This window comes from Oratosquilla oratoria, chromosome 23 (assembly GCF_046742065.1).
Source record: "Oratosquilla oratoria isolate Oo_2021 chromosome 23, ASM4674206v1, whole genome shotgun sequence".
Lineage (NCBI taxonomy): Eukaryota > Metazoa > Arthropoda > Malacostraca > Stomatopoda > Squillidae > Oratosquilla > Oratosquilla oratoria.
Window position 1 is genome coordinate 55,952,199 of NC_134799.1, and position 20,940 is coordinate 55,973,138.

General features: G+C 39.3%; 1 protein-coding gene across 1 annotated transcript in view; it reads right to left on the reverse strand.

Moving 5' to 3' along the window:
- LOC143038124 (uncharacterized) overlaps positions 1 to 20,940 on the reverse strand; it is a 588,663-nt gene that overhangs the window by 206,294 nt on the left and 361,429 nt on the right. The window lies entirely within an intron of this gene.

The following is a 20,940-nucleotide window of genomic DNA, read 5'->3' on the forward strand; positions in this document are numbered from 1 at the left end:
GGAATGACATATGAATCCGAAGTTGGTGGCTGGGAGAATTGAGAGTTGTTGTAATGCAGGATCCTAGGATTGAAGGGTTGTAAAATAATTCCTGAATTGGTAAGGTAACTGGTGAATTAGTAAAGTGACTGGTAGATTTGTAAGGTGACTGGGGAGTTTGTAAGGTGGCTGGGTGAATTTGTAAGATGACTTGGGAATTTGTAGGGCGACTGAGGAATTGTCAAGATAACTGGTGAATTAGTAAAGTAACTGGTAGATTTGTAAGGTGACTGGGGAGTTTGTAAGGTGACTGGGGAATTTGTAAGATGACTTGAGAATTTGTAGGGCAACTGAGGAATTTGTTAGACGACTGAGGAATTTCTAAGGCGACTGGGAAATTTGTAAGGCGACCGAGAAATTTGTAAGGTAACTAGAGAATTTGTAAGGTGACTGGGAAATTTGTAAGGCGATTGGTGAACGCGTTGGGGGAGGGGAATGTGAAAAGTAAATTGATTAAATATATTGGGTTCTTATCCTTTTCGATGAATAAGGAGCCTGCATAAACATGAAATCGATGTGTGGAAAACAATAAAATGTTCAATAGACCTTATTTTCTGCGTAGGTTGGTCGATATAGAGTTTGACTGGTCCAATAACCTTGTCACAATGTTGAATGGAATAATTTGGTGGCAGTTAGAATAAGACTGCGAATATTTTGTATGAAATATGGTCCAAGAAACCGATAAACGCTTTTGGAAAATAATTGAGTGAGTGCAATGTGGAAATGAAAGATTTCTCTTTAAAAATGTCATTGCAAGATTTTCGGCATTTCATCTTCGTGGTCGTCAGGCCCGACCTTTGGCGGCGTGTGATTGTAACCATTGATTGCCGGTAGTCTTTCTTCCGCCATGTAACTAATTTCTGCTAGTCACGTTTTACTTGTTTGTTTGTTTACTTATATTGAGACGTTATGACAAGTTGAGAAAGGTGGAACACGTCACAGGTCTAGATCTGAGTTCTGAGTTTATTCCTGACCGGTTTCGCTTTACGCTTTTTCAGAGGAATGTGATTCTGGGGCAAAGCTGATGATATACATTGGGAACCAAACCCACATTCCCTCCATGAAGGCAGGATCCGCGGCTGATTTGGCCGGGGAATATAATAATTCAGAATTTTATTCTAATTATACAATTAATTGTCTAAGACAGTTCCGGTGTACGTTAAGTGCTGTTTAAAGTGTAATTTTTTTTTATCTGTTAAGTCAAATGATGTGAGAATGTGTAAAACATAATATATGTCAAAATAAGATGAAACGAAATAGAAATACAAACAGAATAAGTTGTGTCAGCCGGCACCAAGCCGTCAACTCAGGAAGGATTTGTCGATACCGTCGGACATCTGGTCACTGGATAAAATCCCCGCGCTAGGTAGGCGATGTCCTTAGGCAGCTCCTTATGGCTGTATATTCTGTTGTAAATTTTGTCCATTTGATGTCCCCTACTTTTTAGTTTATGTTGGCGTTGGTGGATATATATAACGTGGGCTTGGTTCCCAATGTATACCGCCAGTTTCGCCCCAGAGTCACTTTCCTCTGAAGAAACGTAAAGCGAAACCGGTCAGGAGTAAACTCGGAACTCAGGTTTACTTATGTCTATTTTTTGTGACACAATTTTTTTTAATGAATTGTTTATTTGTTCATTTTCAATTCTCTTCGCCTTGGACAAGAAGGATAAAATTCTTAGTTGACTGACGGTTGTGTCTTCCTGGTAAATTGATTTTGGTATAGGTCAGCTTCTTCCCCAATAAAAATTAGCACTATTTTGAGATTACGGCCTTTTCTCTACCCCTAAAATTGGTCTATAATCTTACATAACCCTATCTAGTCTAAGGGGAGGAGAGGGAATTCGTGCCATGGCATGTTAGCTAGGGAAAACTAGAGTGTAACCTATAAATAGGGTCCAGAAAATAATTCATGTACATGAGCATAGGGAAGATAGATCTCACTAGTATCTAGCACACAGGGTAGGTAGTGGGGAGGGGGTTAGTTAGTCTTTTGCGGAAAGGTTACATTTGTGGTCAAAGCCTACGGTTAAGGGAGGTTAAGTTAGATTAGGTTAGACAGAACAATGAACAGCGGAATACCCCCAACCCAGAAGCCCGTGTCGGTTATTGGTTCCAGAAGTTTTTATGTGATCAGTATTTCAAGGACTCTTGTAGCATCCATACGGGTCAAAGTCATTCAGCAGTGTTTTATGATTGGAGACTGATTTAATCTTCCCCTCCCCCTCCCCCCAAAAAATATATGATTTTTGACTTTTGCTATCCTTCCGCTCTTCTATCCTCAACTCCATTTCAGTGTGATGCTGTCCCCCAAGGATAGAAGTGCTTGTAATTGCTGACGCAGAACCCATACCTCACCAAAAAACTCCATATTCACTCAAGTCCCATATTACCGTCAGTGTACGGGCGCCAAGGCAAAAATTGGCAACTATTCATTTCCAAGGCAAGGGGTGTTATACTCGAAAAAAAATGTAGAACGTTTAGATATACAAAAATCAAGAGTATTTAGCAAAAACGAATTACTATCCGGAAGGAATTTGATATCATCAAATGGGAGGATATTTGTGGTGATGCCAAATGGAGAAAAAAAAAAAAAAGTCGAATGGTAATTAATCAACTGATGAAGTCTTATGAATGATATGCTGATGGAGTGAAAAAGAGGAAGAGGACGGGTCAGGCACATTTGAAACCTTTATGTGATTAAGATAGGATCTCAGTGTAAGCTGTTTAATTGCAGTTCGCAAAAGAACATGGTGACGGATGATATGAATGCTAGAATAGGCGCAGCAGAACCGCAACTTGGAAGGAATGATCCAAATAATCGAAAGCTCCTCCGTCAGGCCACGAAGTGCGACTCGGTGCCAAGCTGGCAGTAGAGCCAACAGTGATATGATAATTCAGATCTTTGAAGCCACGAACGACCGAACTGTTTAATAAGGTTTCGGGTTTTGGGTCTCGCCTCCCTAAAAATGTCCCCATAGCTCTTCGGATCTGATGACTATTACCAAATCAAAAGCATCGCTTTATCGATAGTGAAGTTTAGAGCTTTGTACGCGGTGACTGAGTGAAGAACTGCTTAATACTCGTATAGTTCGAGCAAGTTTAGTCTGATATGAAATATGAAACCTTCAATAAGATGATAGACCTTGTAGATTGCATTCTAACGTAACTCTGACGACTTGATTTATCTGAGGGATTGACCCAGATATTGGATATGTTCTCCTTTGAGGATTCACTGCTGAAACACCGATCTATCCATTAGGTGATGATAGTCTCTGTATCACTCGACTTTAACTCTCATATTTTCCGGGACCCTTTTCAGTGTAGATTTGCCGATCAATTAGATAAATTCACCTGTGTAGGCCAGAACCAACAATGAAGTTTTGAATTCATCGAAGCGGATGATAATTTTATAGCGACGTGCTCCATCGAAAGGCAAAAAAAAAAAAAAAAAAAAAAAATCCACTTGTGACATGGACAAGACTTCTTGTGTGAGATGGGAATTTTTCAATCTACATTATTAAATCTGTTTGTATTGGTAAACTACTGAACAATGCATGCTGATAATGAATTTCCAGGCACAGACCAAGCAGATCCAGAATAGATAACGAATATTTTCAACATATGTTCAGCATATTTATAAAGTATACTTTCAGCATATTCGTCCTATGCTCAATACCTATGAAGTATTAATACTTAAGCATCAATATTGTATAGATATTGAGTATAGGACAAATCCTCAGTCATCTTTTGAAAAAAAGGAAAATGCATCTCAGCAGCCAAAATTTGATTTTGAGCTTTCTTAGTAAAGCCTTGTTCAAGACGAGGAAAGTCGTTTTGTTATGCAAAGTACAAAGGGAAACGACGTTCTTGTGAGATGGTAATGCTCTATTTTCCCACAGTCAGGTGTTTGAAGCAACTTCCTTGTAGAAGATTTGAAGAAGTGTACTGGGGTAGTGGAAGGTTAATGGAGAAAGGGTTTTCAACTTTTTTCTTTCCACACATTCTTAGTGTCAGCCATGTACCCCATCCCCTTTGTGATAGTTGGAAAAATGAATAAAATTTTGTTGTGTACATGTGCAATTAGTGAAATAAAGGAGTATATAACATACCTATTATGATGAATGCAAACATTCGAAAAATGCTAAATGATGATATTGAAAATATATAAGTATATATGTACCTCATCCCCTTTGTGATAGTTGGAAAAATGAATAACATTTTGTTGTGTACATGTTCAACTAGTGAAATAAAGGAGTATATAGCATGGCTAATATGATAAATGCAAACATTCGAAAAATGCTAAATGATGATATTGAATATATATATATATATATATATATATATATATATATATATATGTATATATATATATATATATATATATATATATATATATATATACATTTGCCTATCTTATCTGTTCAGTGATAAATCCCTTCTGTACCCTTAGGAATACCCCAGGTTGAAAACGTCAGGTTTATAGGGCTCAAACCCATCCATTTTAACTCCTTTGGTTTGTTTGTAAAGAAAGAAAAATAAGTGTCTTTCTCCAGAAACGACAAAGACAAACAAAAGTACGTTTATATAATGACATAAATTTTCAGATCAATGATTAGAATTCGGGGATTATAAACAAGTTAGTTGATAGGAAACGTTTAGGAAAATGATAATCATCCATAATGTAAATAGTAACCTCTACTGAACAAGCACAAATATGGTAGGAAACTGAAAAATGTAATTAAGCAAAAGCTGCTCTTAGTAACTTCGCTATTGAAAAAGCTTTCATAGGTAGCGCCCAGCGAAAGGGTATTATAACCAGTAGTGATTACATTGTACAAACTACGTGGTACGATTGACCACGTGGCATCAGAAAGGACGCGCTGCGACCTGACCACACACGTACCTGTGACAGCGTGACCGACGTGACCCAATCCGATGTAATCATGAATGACTATGTGCCCCGGGTGATTGCCCGTGCAGTATATATATGTATGTATATATATATATATATATATATATATATATATGTATATATAAATATAGATATATTTATGTATGTAAATATATATATATATATATATTATATATATATGTATACATATAAATATATATATATATGTATATATATATATATATATATATATATGCACAAGCTTCACAAAGCACACGTGAATACACAAATTATACTAAACACCACAAGGAAAGGAAATTATCATTATTTTTTTAATCCGATCTCTTTGGTGATATAATCACATCTTCAAGGATTACAAGAGAATAAATATGTACAGAGTAAGTTGTGGTATAGTATATACAGATCAAGTTTGACAAATGGGAAACTGACCGCTCAAGCTAATGACATTTGCCCCAAGTCACGTCAGGCCAGACGTAAAATCATCTCAGTTCTAACCTCACCAATAAAGGACGAACTCACTAACCCTCTTTCCTTCTTTCCGTAAACCCACGGCTCAAACAAAGCCCATGGGAGTGACATTTGACTCCCTACCCCCCCCCCAAAAAAAAAAAAAAAAAAAAAAACATGAATCCGTCCTCCATTGCTGGTGCCCCCCACCCCCAAGCACCGCTCCATCTCTCCCCACCAACAGCCACTGGGGGACATTGAAAGTCTACTTCAAGATGCTGTTCATTCACCCACTTACCACCCGAAACCGACGGAACCAAAAGTAGCATCGACACGATCCGACAGATGTGGTTTCTCCAAACGTCGTTTCCCCCATCGACACCGGCGCTTGCTGTTCTATCTCTCCTACGCCCGTAGCATTACGTCAGGCCCCCAAGGACGTGGGCAAAAGGCTTACCGCCGCCAACGGCATCGCCATCTCCACTTACAGGTACCTCACCTTCGGGAGTCGTCACGACTCCCGGAGCTTCGTCCTGGCAGACGTCTGGACGCTTTACTGGTCAGCGTCGCCAACAGCTGTCTGGTCTGCGCAACAGCACCCATTTTGAAGCCCTCCCAAACCGCATCACAGGCAACCACGGCCACCACCATCGACGCTAGACATTCCACCGTTCACTGAGCTATCTGGGACAACCTCAACAAGTCTTCAGTAGAGATGGCCCTCGGCTAACCCCTAGCCCCTCGCATGTAGAATACCCTCTGAAGCCAATGAAACTTTAAGGTGAGAGTATTGTACAAATCACATGGTATGATTGACCACGTGACATCAGAAAGGACGTGCTGTGACCTGAGCACACACCTGCCTGTGATAGCGTGACCTGACGTGACCTAATCTGATGTAATTATGAGTAATTATCCATGGTGTATATATATATATATATATATATATATATATATATATATATATATATATGTATATATATGTATATATATTATATATATGTATGTATATATATACATATATATATATATATATTACTGTTGAATGCTAAAGCACAAGTGGCATCAATGATTTTTAGAGAACATTTCTCTAACTTTCTAAGTATCATTCTCTCTTCATGGTTCAAACTCTGGAGGAAAGTACGAAAGTCGTCAAAGTGGTTTTCCATTTTATACCGACAGCTGTTTCAACCATTTCACATGGTCGTCTTCAGGGTAAAACTGATTACAAATGTGAAACACATTAGAATATAAAGGCCCGTGGGCCGTACAAACAACAGAGAAGAAATAGAAAAGGTGGAAAATGATTGGTGGGAATATGCGGGTGGGCGGGGCCAGGAGGGGGGCCCTAGTCCAACGATGGGCTTATGTCGCGTCTTGTCGGGTTGTCACTTCCGGTGAGCAAATGTCTAGATGCACCCACTCGCCGGGACCTACGGGGAGCTAATGTCACGTCTTGTCGTCTTGGAACTTCCAGTGGGCAAATGTCACGGTGTGCGAGTCTGTTTTTTCTATTGGAAGGGATTACAAAGGATTACAAAGGATTACAAAGGCAAAGCATGCCGACAGGAGACCTTTTGATCCATATCTAGGTCGGATGCAAAAAAAAAAAAAAAAAAAAAAAAAAAAAAAAAAAAAAAAAAAAAAAAAAAAAAAAAATAAAAAAAATCATATTAATAATAAATTAAAACTATAACAATGTAAATAACAATTAAAAATACATAAATAAATGCATTGGTATAGTTGAATAACAAACAAACAGGTAAATAGTAAATGATAATAAATTGACATATAACTAATAATAAATGAAAATCAGACAGACAAATTATAACAAAACAAAAACAAATAATATAACATAAATTATAATCATTACAGCATCTTACTTAGGTATTTATCTAAATGATTCTTAAAGCTTCGAACTGAACTACATTGCACTACCTGTGCAGGAAGTTTATTCCATTCATTAACTACACGGTTGGCAAAGTTGTTTCTACCTACTTCCAAATTGAATCTATTTCCGGACAGTTTGAGACCATTGTTTCTTGTCTGATTCTCATTCAATGTGAAAATTTGGTCACTTTTGATGTTGTCAATTCCCTTTAAAATCTTAAAGACCTGTATCAAGTCACCTCTGAGTCTACGCTTTTTTAGGGAAAACAGATTCATGTGCTTAAGTCGATTTTCGTATGATTTATTTTTGATATTTGGAATCAGTTTTGTGGCTCGCCGTTGTACTTTTTCCAGTCTGTCAATGTCTTTAATGAGATTCGGTGACCATACGGAAACAGCATATTCCAAATGTGGACGAACTAACGATTTATATAGCTTGTTTAATGAGTGATAGACTTTTGAAATCAAACGATCGCGCAATCAATCCCAGAATCTTATTTGCTTTCTCAGAGGCTGAAATACACTGCTTGGATGATTTGAGGTCGTTACTGATAATTACGCCGAGATCTTTTTCACTATCCACTTTTGTTAACGAATTTCCAAATAATTTGTAATCGTAATTGCTGTTATTTTTACCTATGTGCATTACCTTGCATTTACTTGTGTTAAATTTCATTAGCCACTTTTCAGACCATTGCTGTAATTTATCTAAATCTTCTTGAATATCTAATTGGTTTGAGTGATCATTTGCCACTCCGCACAGTTTTGTATCATCAGCAAATTTGGAAACAGTAGATTTTAGTCCATGGTCTATATCATTTATATATACTATGAATAGAAGTGGCCCAAGAACGGAACCCTGAGGAACTCCACTTGCAACACTTTTCCATCCAGAAGTTTTTCCATTTAAAACAACTCTCTGTTTTCGACCTTTCAACCAATTACTAGTCCAACCTAATAGGCTACCACTTATTCCATGCAAAGCTAATTTAGTAAGTAGTCTTTCGTGTGGGACGGTATCAAAAGCTTTTGCAAAGTCTAGATATATTAAATCTATATTGTTTCTTTTGTCATAATTCGAGATAACTGTGTTGTAGAATTCGAGTAAGTTAGTCACGCAAGAACGTTTCCGTCTGAAACCATGTTGGCTATCATTTATCAAACGGTTACTTTCTAAATGATATTCGATAGCATCTCTGATGATAGTTTCCATTATTTTTCCTACGATCGAAGTCAAACTAATAGGCCTATAGTTATTTGGTTTCTTTTTGTCACCTTTTTTGAATATGGGAGTAACGTTAGCTAGCTTCCATTCTATTGGGACATCTCCGGATATGATGGATTTCTTGAAAATAATTTCTAATGGAACAACAATCTCATTTTTAATTTCCTTTAAGATTCTTGGATGCCAACCGTCCAGGCCCTGGTGTTTTGTTAACTTTGAGTTTGTCTATACACCTTTTAATTGTTTCTTTTGTTATATTTACCGTAGTGAGTAAGTTTACCCCAGACTTTTCACAGGTTTCAGTTTGGAATTCACTTTGAGGTGTTTCGTTTACGAATACCGAGCTAAAATAATTGTTTAAGAGATTACACATTCCTTCATTTGAATATTCAAGTTGACCGTCAGCAGATAATAGTGGACCAATGTGATTCCTAACAACCTTTTTATCTCTAATGTAACTATAGAATTCTTTGGGATTCTCTTTGGATTTCTCAGCGATGTTCATTTCGTATTGTCGTTTTCTTTTTCTTATTGAGGACATGATCCGATGACTTCTGGACGTTTAAGTAATACTAACTGTCTCGTCAATTATTAAGCGTCCGTAATTAGAGTCTGTGTGAATAATTTCGGTGTCCCTGATGAGGTCTTCCAAACGCGGCTTCTTGTCATGTGTGTCAATGTAATGCTGGTGAATAGCTCCGTTATTTCGGTGTGCTAGCAGTCGCCTTCTTAAGGTGGTCATCGTGTGTCCGACGTAGCTCAAGTCGAGGGGCTTGCAATCCTCTTCAGAGCATTTAAATATTTAGACTACGCCGAAGATCTACGCTAGGTATATTGATGATATTTTTATTACCACCAAAGAAAGTGACGATGCTGAGAAGCTAGCTAACGCCCTTCAAGCCAATTCAGTCCTCAATTTCACTATTGAAAGTAGTAATAATAAGACCCTTCCCTTCCTTGACGTCCTTGTTGAGAGGAATTCAAACCATTACGCGACATCTGTCTGCACGAAAGCCACCAACGTGGGACGCTGCCTAAATGCAAGGGGAGAATGCCCAGACTCCTACAAGAGGTCTGTTGTTGGGGCATACGTGAGAAGAGCCTTTTCCCACTGCAATACGTGGAAGGCCGTCCACACCGAACTGGAGCGTGTAAGGCAGATGCTAACTAATAATGGTTTCTCTTGTGATCTCATTGAGGATGTCATAAGGAGGAATATGGAAGAATTCCACACACTAACCCAGACCACTGACGATAAAAAGAAACATATTACACTTTATCATAAAATAGACTATGGAACGGCCTACAGACAGGAAGTAGACACTCTCCGAAGGATTATCAACGATGGAGTTGTACCAAAAGAACCCTACGAGAGAGTTTTGCTGAGAGTCTCCAGCCGTCCCAATCTGGTAGCCTCCTTAATAATGAAAAATAACTCCACCCCTGCAGGACCCAAGGAATCGAAAACCGGCGTAGTCTACAAATTTAAATGCTCTGAAGAGGCATGCAAGCCCCTCGACATGAGCTACGTCGGACACACGATGACCACCTTAAGAAGGCGACTGCTAGCACACCGAAATAACGGAGCTATTCACCAGCATTACATTGACACACATGACAAGAAGCCGCGTTTGGAAGACCTCATCAGGGACACCGAAATTATTCACACAGACTCTAATTACGGACGCTTAATAATTGACGAGACAGTTAGTATTACTTAAACCGTCCCAGAAGTCATCGGATCATGTCCTCACTTCAAATAGAAAAAACAGACTCGCATACCGTGACATTTGCCCACTGGAAGTTCCAAAGACGACAATGACGTGACATTAGCTCCCCGTAGGTCCCGGCGAGAGGGTGCATCTAGACATTTGCTCACCGGAAGTGACAACCCGACAAGACGCGACATAAGCCCATCGTTGGACTAGGGCCCCCCTCCTGGCCCCGCCCACCCGCATATTCCCACCAATCATTTTCCACCATTTCTATTTCTTCTCTGTTGTTTGTACGGCCCACGGGCCTTTATATTCTAATGTGTTTCACATTTGTAATCAGTTTTACCCTGAAGACGACAATATGAAATGTTTGAAACAGCTGTCGGTATAAAATGGAAAACCACTTTGACGACTTTCGTACTTTCCTCCAGAGTTTGAACCATGAAGAGAGAATGATACTTAGAAAGTTAGAGAAATGTTCTCTAAAAATCATTGATGCCACTTGTGCTTTAGCATTCAACAGTAATTGTTTAAGAGAAAGACTTTGCCCAAAAGGTATATATATATATGTATATATATGTATATATATGTATATATATATGTATATATATATATATATTATATATATATATATATATATATATATATATATACATACGGCTTCAGTTACATTTAAAATCAGTTCTGTTCTAACTTCACTAATAAAGAACGAACTCGTTTACCCTTTTTACTTTTCACCGTAGCCCACGTGCCGCAATATATACCTTATTTGGGTTCTTGTGGAGTCACATTATGTATGATGACGTTAACCATTGAAATATGGGTTTTTAGACTGCATGCCTTATAAAAGTCAATATTTTGAAGACTTACCTGATATCCACTACGACCCAAGTCACTCAGCTTTCTTTTATGATTGACGACTAATTTCTACTACTAAAAAAAAAGGGGGGGAATACTAATTACGTTGAGCTTCTTCTATTCCTCACTTCTGCTATTCTCTTGAACTTGCTCCTTTACTATTTGTGACCTGACCTTTTCGGTGCGATACTATCCCGAAGGATCGCATCTGTTTATTGCAGACAAAATATCAATATCTTTTTCACAACGAAATCTCATTATGTTCGGCAATACGTATTGCCGTGAAAGAAATGATGACAGTTGTTCACATTATTGTCACTATGATTCTTGAGAAGCAGCATCTCCCCTGGTGGTAGTTTTAACCAGATATTTTTAGTGCATATGTATATACAGTGGTAGGATAGCTCAATACACAAATATAGGAGAGGTAGTAGTATTGCTAATATGGTTATATTAAAGGTTAATTATTGTTAATAGCAGCAGCATTCAAGCGTAATAATAAAATATTTTGTTGTCTTTCATTTCTGTACCATCTTGTATGGAGGCAAATACCCAAACGAATATGTTAGTGATGGATCCTTTATTAATATGATCAGTGTCTACAGAGTGAGAAAATATAGCAAGAGTCTGTACAATGTTAACCGCATGGCTTAAGGGAACAAAAGGAAATATTAACACAGACTGTTCACATTTACTTCAGTGTTTAATGGTCCACTTGTTCAAGTGATGCGTTTTAGCATCTGTGGACACTCTAGGACTCAATGGTTCTCAAACTGTTCCATCTAACGGAACCCTTTCATATTTTCTGGTACTCGGCGGAACTCCCAACGGTCTAACGGGGTATTTGGGGTTTAACCAACGTGTTCGACAACCAAATACCTCGTTCACACGTTCACACATCACTTTAAACACGTGTCTGTCGAACCGCGTTCGACGAACCGTTACACCGTGTGAACTCCCTCTTAGACTAACCGTCATCAACACACACAGTATATAGTCGTACACTCGCAGTCTCCATCTCTTTCTCCTCAAATGCAAAAGATTTCATCACTCTCACATTTCATTTTATTCATTCCTGTTCAAATGAATAAATAATTATAAAAATTTTGCCACGGAACCCTTGAAAGGAGTTCACGGAACCCTGAGGTTCCGCGTAACATAGTTTGAGAACCACTGATCTAGGTAAACCTTGTCTTCGATCTTTTGACCAATCTCGAGTGAGACGGTCTTTCGTAACCCTACTACACGAATGCTGTCTTACCGTGTCTGTGTCTGGATATTGGTATACAGAGGTTCTTTTGTCCTTTATGTGTGGATGCTAGAAAAACAGTTAATCAACATTACCCAAAGAGTACGTGCTCGCGCGCGCGCGCACACACACACACACACACGCGCACACACACACACACACACACACACACACACACACACACACACACACACACACACACACACACACACACACACACACACACACGCACAAACTAAATGATAGTTGCGGGATGTTGTAGGTTTATGTTTGCCTGGAGGAAATCCATTGGGTCAGACTTGAAGAACCACTGTTATTTGGATCGTATCCATTGTGTTGTCTCTCTGGTATAGTTTGGGATGTTGAATCATTTAGAGTCTCAGAGACGGTCTATAGAGTCCAAAACAAAAGAGATGTAGTTTGAATTGAACGGAGACATAGAGAGAGAGAGAGAGAGAGAGAGAGAGAGAGAGAGAGAGAGAGAGAGAGAGAGAGAGAGAGAGAGAGAGAGAGAGAGAGAGAGAGAGAGAGAGAGAGAGAGAGAGAGAGAGAGAGAGAGAGAGAGAGAGAGAGAGAGAGAGAGAGAGAGAGAGAGAGAGAGAGAGAGAGAGAGAGAGAGACGGGATACTACAAGTTTAATTTAATTTCGTAGTACTGGACGTCTGCAACCACGTTGTTGAAATTGGCACTCGCTTTGTGATTAGATAAGATAATTTTTCAACAAAAACCCACTGTGTTGGATAAGAAGAAATTAAATAGACGATATCCATATATTTCAATCACGGACTGTGATCTTCCTCGTATTCCACTGAAGAGGATCACAGTCCGTGATCGAAATATATGGATATCGTCTATTTAATTTCTTCTTATCCAACACAGTGGGTTTTTGTTGAAATTTACGAATGTGTTACGACATAACTTTGTAGTTAGATACGATAAACCTGGGTTTTCGTCCCTACTTTACCCCCAGTCGCTTTCGGGTGTGTGTGTCTGTGTGTATGTGCGGAGGGGGGAAGGCACAGAGGGGAGTTTTTTTTAGCGGGGATTCTTTCACATCTAAACCACGTCTAGGTGCGCGCTCGGGCGCGCGCGCGCACGCACACACACACACACACACACACACACACACACACACACACACACACACACACACACACACACACACACGTACGTATCTTTTCGACTACGGATGATTCTTAGTATTGGGAGTCACCTTAGAATTAAGAGATCGTCTCTATTTGGGACGAAGAGTTCCGAAATGTGAATAGTTTCGGAGACCAGAGGCACCTAGCATTATGGTACGTTTTGTTTGAAGGTTTCAGCTATTGGGAACCTCCGAATTTCACGTTCCTAAAAGAGGTAATTGTTTTTATACACAAAGCGCAGCATGTGCCTCTCATAATTTCTTTATGTTCCGCGTCTTTAGCATTGTGCTTGCTGTGTTTTCATTTCAGAATTTGTTGCTCGCTTCTGTGACTTGTCTTTATTTTTAATCTCGTGTCTGGGTTATGGCTGCGCGCTTGTTGGCCTCTTGTTTTTATGTCGTCTGTCCATGGTCACCGCTGTGTCGAATTCTTTCACGGTTTTGCGGACTTTGTGTTTGCGTTTTATTAGTTTGTCTTTGCAGAGCCTTGTCCTGGTTTGTATGTTTACGGACCCTATTCCTTGTTTGCATTTGCAGCTCATAATCTTAGTTCATATTTGTAGGCCATTTCCATGATTTGCGGATCACCGTCCCAGTTTGTATGTTTGCGGACCCTTGCCCCATTTCATATTTGCGGACCCATGTCTTAGTTTGTGTCTCTTCGGTCCTTTGTGTATTTGCCGTCCTTTGTTTTACTTTGCGAATTGCAGATGTTTGTCTTTGTTTATGCATCTTCGGACCTTTGTCATCGTCTTTGTCCATGTCTTCGTCGTTGTGTATAGAGCAGTGTTTGATAACGATTTCGTGTTTCATATCCTTAAGTTTCCGCCACTTTGAGTCTGAAATTTAATCTTCGTCATCTTACGGTCAGCCAAGAATTGGGTCGACACAGCGACGATTTTTGCGTGTTCGTCTGTACTCGAATTTTTTCTGTATTTAGGTCTAAAAAGTCGCGATCATTCCATTAGCACAAAATCTTGTTCTTGTTAACCTTTTATTCATTCATTTAATTATTTGGTTATTTTCCTCGGGTATTGTCTTTGCTTGAGTGGTGCTTCGAAAATTTTGAGATCGTTATTCCGTGGCTTTGGTGATAAACATACTCGAATGTTTTGATTTTCTCGCTATTTAATTTGTTGTCGATATTGTCGGTATACTTGTAGCGTTTTACTGGGTTATGCATGCAAATCACTTGCTTTTCTTTCCATGTTCTGATACCAAAGTGATTCGTTCCATGTCCACTAATATACTCTATGTACCGTTTCTGTTCGTTTTGTTGACATTCTTTCGTGTCATCTTCATCGTTTTTTGAATGAATTGGTTGTCATTGTCCTCGCATTAATATCTCTTCATCAAGAAAACTCAGCTTCATTCTTAGTCGATCTTTTTCCTAACAATCACGCGTTGCCATGGAAACAAAATATATTAAAGTAAAATATTTTCAGTTATATGCATAGTCCCTCGCTACCCATACTTGATGTATAATTCACCATCATTTAGAATTAAACATTCCCGTGTACTGTTACGATCGTTATATGTCATGTATAGAGGTACAGTGTATCTAAACGTATGTATGTATGTACAAGTATGTACGTGTTTTCTGTGAATAGCGAACGTGTAATTTTCTGTCCATTTTTTCATCCTTTTTGATATTTCAAAGATTAGCTCTCTTGTCAGATCCCCATTTTAGATATGGTCTTCCCTAACATTCCCCACCCTTCAAATGGATTAAAGCCTTTAACAAGGGTGATGCAAACAAGGTCATCATACTAAAACAACAGGGCAAGACTCGCAGTAATGGTTATAAACTGGACAAATTTAGATTTAAAAAAGAAATAGCAAAAGAATTGGTTTAATAATAGGGTGGTCGACGAATGGAATAGACTTAGTAACCATGTAGTAAGTGCTGAAACTATCAGTTGTTTTTAGAAACGATTAGACAGCTTTATGGATGGGGATGACAGGTGGTGATGGATACGGAGATGCCTAGTGTAGGCCTTATGGTCTCTTGCAGTCTCCTTCATTCTTATGTTCTTACGTTCCACCTCCCTTCCCCAACCTTCCTCCACCTTTGCACATATTCCTCAACCTTCCCCCAACCTTCTCCCATCTTTCTTTCCTAATTCCCCCAAACATTTTCTCATTCCCTTCCTGCCACATCTCCTTGGGAATACTTTGACTCCATATTCATACTCCGATTAACAGGATCAGGTAATTAGATAATGATACTAGGGTTCTTTTAAGCAAAAGGCTTCGATCCTATTGCTTTTTTCATGGAAGATTGGGAAAAAAGGAAAAGGAAAAGAGAAGAAAAAAGATAAACGGGTTTGGTATTCCTACGACGGAGGAGCCTGGCTCTGCTGAGGTGTTCGTTAACGAACTAAGAGCATTTGCGAAGACGGGCATGGGGGAATATGGTCATCGAGAGAACGAAGTTGGGAGGACGGGTGGGGGGAGGGGAAGGAAGGGGCAAGAGGAAGAGGAGGAAGAGGAAGAGGAGGAAGAGGAGGAGATCCAGAATCATACAAAGAAATCCCCTTAGAAAGAGATCCTTATGAAGGGTGTCTTCTTTTCGATTACTCTCCACTGCAGTAGGCCTCGTATATAGCTCTTAGGGAGGAACGCTATCAAGGTGGCTGTTGAGTTGTTAGGAACCCGTCTGCATTCTTAATGCAAGCGGTGAACACCCAAGACCTCCCTGTTGGCAAAGAGTCTCCTTGTTAGGAAGGGCTCCTCCCCCTCCTCCTCCTCCTCCTCCTCGACGATGTTGGGCGAGCGTCGCGTCTCGAGATTCGCCATGATTAAGTATTTTGACAATGAGGCCGCCGGGATAAAATTTAACCCAAATTCAGTCGGCTACCTTGGCTGGGAATCCCTTTTCTTTCTTGTCCTTATTACTTTTTCCATCTCTCCTGTCTTATCAGCTCTTCATCTCTTTCCTCTTCTTTCACTTCCTTTTCTTTGCCGCTTCACCTTTTTTGCAACCTTTCCTATCTACAGCCTTCCCTTTTCTTTCTATGTCCCCTTTAAGTCCCCTTCCGACCCTTTCCTCCCTTTTTTCCCTTTCCTCCCCTTATCCCTCTTACTCCCCCTCCACTCCCATCTCACTATTTTCATCCACTCCTACTGCTCCCTACCCTCACCTCTTCACTCCCCTTTTTACTCCTTTCTTCAATCCCTTCTTCACTCCCTCCCTCCTTGTACCCCCGGCTCTACCATCTCCCCCCCCCCCAAAGAAAAAAAAACAAAACAAAACACGATGCTCCGTCCACGGAACATAGAAACAGTCGAAAAAAAAAAAGGAGAGAGGGAGTTTTATATATATATATATATATATATATATATATATATATAGAGAGAGAGAGAGAGAGAGAGAGAGATGAAGGAATAGACGACCATTTTAGACGCGTTCGTATACGACTGAAAGGTCGCTTTTCCAGTGGTGGGCTACGAGTTAAGGGACTACATGTGCATTTTTTATTTGACTTTGCGAAAGAGAGGCGCCAGCTTGTCAAACTACGTGTGTTTATTCACTTGTCCAAACGCCGACTGTTGTTTTCCCATTAATTATGCGTATGTCCACGTTGGAGCACGAAATATTTGATGAGATCTTTCTACGCGTTCTCCTGACGACCTTTAAGAGCTGTAGTCTGTTCACACTAGTCTTCTTTAACGTCGTGTTTTCTAAGATTGACGACAAAACCGACTCGTGTGATTTGGACTTCGACAATTCCAACCTTTGTCAATAGTACAAGGCTGATATATGTACACACACACACATATATATACATATATATATATATATATTTATATATATATATGTATATATATAAATATATATATATATATATATATATATATATATATATATGTGTGTGTGTGTGTGTGTGTGTGTGTGTGTGTGTGTGTGTGTGTGTGTGTGTGTGTGTGTGTGTGTGTGTGTGTGAGTGTGTGTGTGTGTGTATAAGTTAGTAATGTTGATAAGTAGGAAGTGCATTTATGTATGTATGTATGTATGTATGTATATATGTATGTATGTATGTATGTATTTAGGTATGTATGTATTTATGTATGTATGCATGCATGCATGTATATGTATGTATGTATGTATGTATGTATGTATGTATATATGTATGTATGTATATTTATATGTATGTATGTATGTATGTACAGTATGTATATATGTATGTATGCATGCATGTATGTATGTATGTATGTATGTATGTATGTGCGTACGAATAGATGTATAATGTATACATTATGCATGTTTGTATATATGTATAAATGCATGAACTGTATGTGTATAGTGTATATATATGAACATATGTATAAATGCATGAACTGTATGTGTATAGTGTATATATATGAATATATGTATGCATGTGTGTTATTTGTACATGTATTAACGATTCTTATTCACGCATACATAGGATAATCTTTTCATCTCTTATCCATGTGATTTACATGTACAGACGTGTTGTGCATAACTTTCATTACAGCTAATATACAAAACTACAAAAGGCGTAGAGCCCGTGCTGGCCCGTCGAGGGCGTGTACCTCTTTGTATGTGTACGTGTGTGTGTGTACGTGTGTGTACGTGTGTGTGTGTGTGTGTGTGTGTGTGTGTGTGTGTACGTGTGTGTGTGTGTGTTGTACGTGTGTGTGTGTGTGTGTGTGTGTGTGTGTGTGTGCGTGTGTGTGTGTTTTGTGCTACACCTACTACATACACTATACTTTAACATTGCAGAACTCCCCCGGCGTCATCATCAGAAGCTTCATCAATTTCTCTTCTTCCACGTTATTCCACTGGTCACTCTTACGCTCAGCCTCATCCTTAACACCACCCTCATGCGCTCCCTAAACTAGTCCTATGGGATGATATAACTATTCGTGCGGCTACCGGTGTGCAATTGTACTATTCTACATAGTGTACGTGTGTGTGTGTGTGTGTGTGTGTGTGTGTGTGTGTGTGTGTGTGTGTGTGTGTGTGTGTGTGTGTGTGTGTGTGCGTGTGTGTGTGTGTGTGTGTGTGTGTGTGTGTGTGAGTGCGCGTGCAAGTGTGAAGTGCAATGTGCAAGTCACATAACTAACAACGATAACATTGATGTCAGTGGTGTCACATGGCTTGCATGTGATAATGTCAATCGACGTCTGATCAATGACGAATATATCTACAAAAAAGACCACGAGATTGATTTAAAGATTAAAAATAACCCTCACAGTAGGTAGTTTTATAACCTCACCTGAATAAAATCGTATGTCGGTAGCCAGAGGACAAGACACTACAAAGACGACGATAGACGCCATCGTCGTGTAATAGTGAACAAACACGATGAAAATCCTTGTCATCTGGGTTTGGCTAGCGGCAAGCAATTTCATTCAACTATAAAATCGACGACTCAATCGAACGTCTGGCTTTGGACATGAGATAAAATTTATTGACGTCACCATATCAAGGGGTTGAAAAAAAGGAGCTGACATTTATATTTTTCAAGGTTTTGATGTCGGCGCGTGGAGTTACAAGAGTGTTGATCCTCCTATTCTCTAGGGTGTTTTCAATCTAGAGACATATCAGACTGAACTCAGTCTTTAATAATTATATTCTGTTGAATTACTGGTTCACAATATTTATTTTTTCCTTTTTCTAACAAGTCTCCAACATTTTGCGACGAACAAGTTACAAAAGCGTTGTCATGGCAACTGGGTTATGGATGTCGCATATTTCCAATGTCGTTAGAAAAGGCTTACCTACGAAAAAAAACGTAAATATCGTGCAACGACTCAGTTGATCACGTGATTAGAAATGTATTTACAAACATTCTAAAGTAACGTGCGTCATGGATAAGGAAGAATTTTTTTTATTTTCAATATTCATATAATTGCTGATTTCTTCTTATTTATATTTCAGGACTTAGGTATCCATATTTGTGACATCAGGGTTGCAGTAAACGACATGACGTCACTCAACGATCACGTCGACCTCAACGAAATTGGCACCACAGTTCAGAAAGAGTCCAACTTTCAATTGGTGATTGTCGATATGTATGAAGAACAAGTGACAGAAACTTCGATTTCTTTGTGAGAATTGCGGAGTTGAGTGATTCAGAGCATACGGATGTGGTAGACGAGCCACGATTAACAATTGATTAACTTTGTTGTTTGTACAATTATATACGTAACTTGGTGAGACGCGCGCTCACAAACACATACAAACAGAAACTCAAACTTTGACATACACACACTAACATACACATAAAACCACACACACATGCAATCATAAACGCACACACAAACACACACACACACACACACACACACACACACACACATACACACACACACACACACACACACATACACACACACATACACACACATACACACACACACACACACACACACACACACACACACACACACACACACACACACACACACACACACACACACACACACACATATATATAAATATATATATATATATATATATATATATATATATATATATATATATATATATATATATATATATATATATATATATATATATATATATATGTCTTTGTTATTCATTGAGTGGCAACCCTCATCCAGACAATAGCAAACAACGGTCCAAAGACAATTTTCTTAGATGTTGTCCTGGAGGAATCGTGTCTCTTAGATTAGTATGGGTCTGTATTACGATGTTGGTTGGTGAGAGAGAGAGGACATGGTCGCTAGTTCTCACTACTCTTTACATGAAAAAAATGTATTAAAGGTTAGCTATGGTCCGCTTCTGAGACCGAATGCCATCCGCTCGGTATTGCACGTCCAGATTGAGAGGAAACTGTTGATAGGATATGAATGCGAATGGTGGAGATGTTTCTCTGTTACTTCTATTTTCTTTCGGTGAACCACTATTGATATCATGGACCGTGTCTCTAGATGTGACCTACCCATGCTTGACACCTCTGAAGACGTCCTGCGAGGAGCCATGCTAGTGACGTGTACCAATGAGGCCCTTTTTCTCTCCCAGAAATGAGAACTATTCAGACAAGTCGATGGAGTGGCGATGGGATCCCCACTTGAGGTACTTTTTGCCAATGTGTTTATGGCCCAAGTGGAAGAACGGACTTTCAACAACAACAATCCCCCTCCAGGAATATATGCGAGATACATCGATGACATCTTCATCACCACTACTAACGACGAAGAGGTTCCTCACATGATTGCTGCTCTTGAGGGTGTTTCATGCAAGATATCCATGATATCTTCCTATGTGAAGAGGGCCCTCACCCACTGCAGTAACTGGACTGAGATCCACAGAGAACTCGACCGTATCCGCCAGCTCCTCACCAACAACGGCTATGCAGACCATCTCATCGAGAAAGTTATACAGAAAAAAACAGGACCAGTTTGCAGATCCAGCCCAGTTGGACACTCCTCCCAAGGAGAAATCACCATTTACCACCAATTTTTT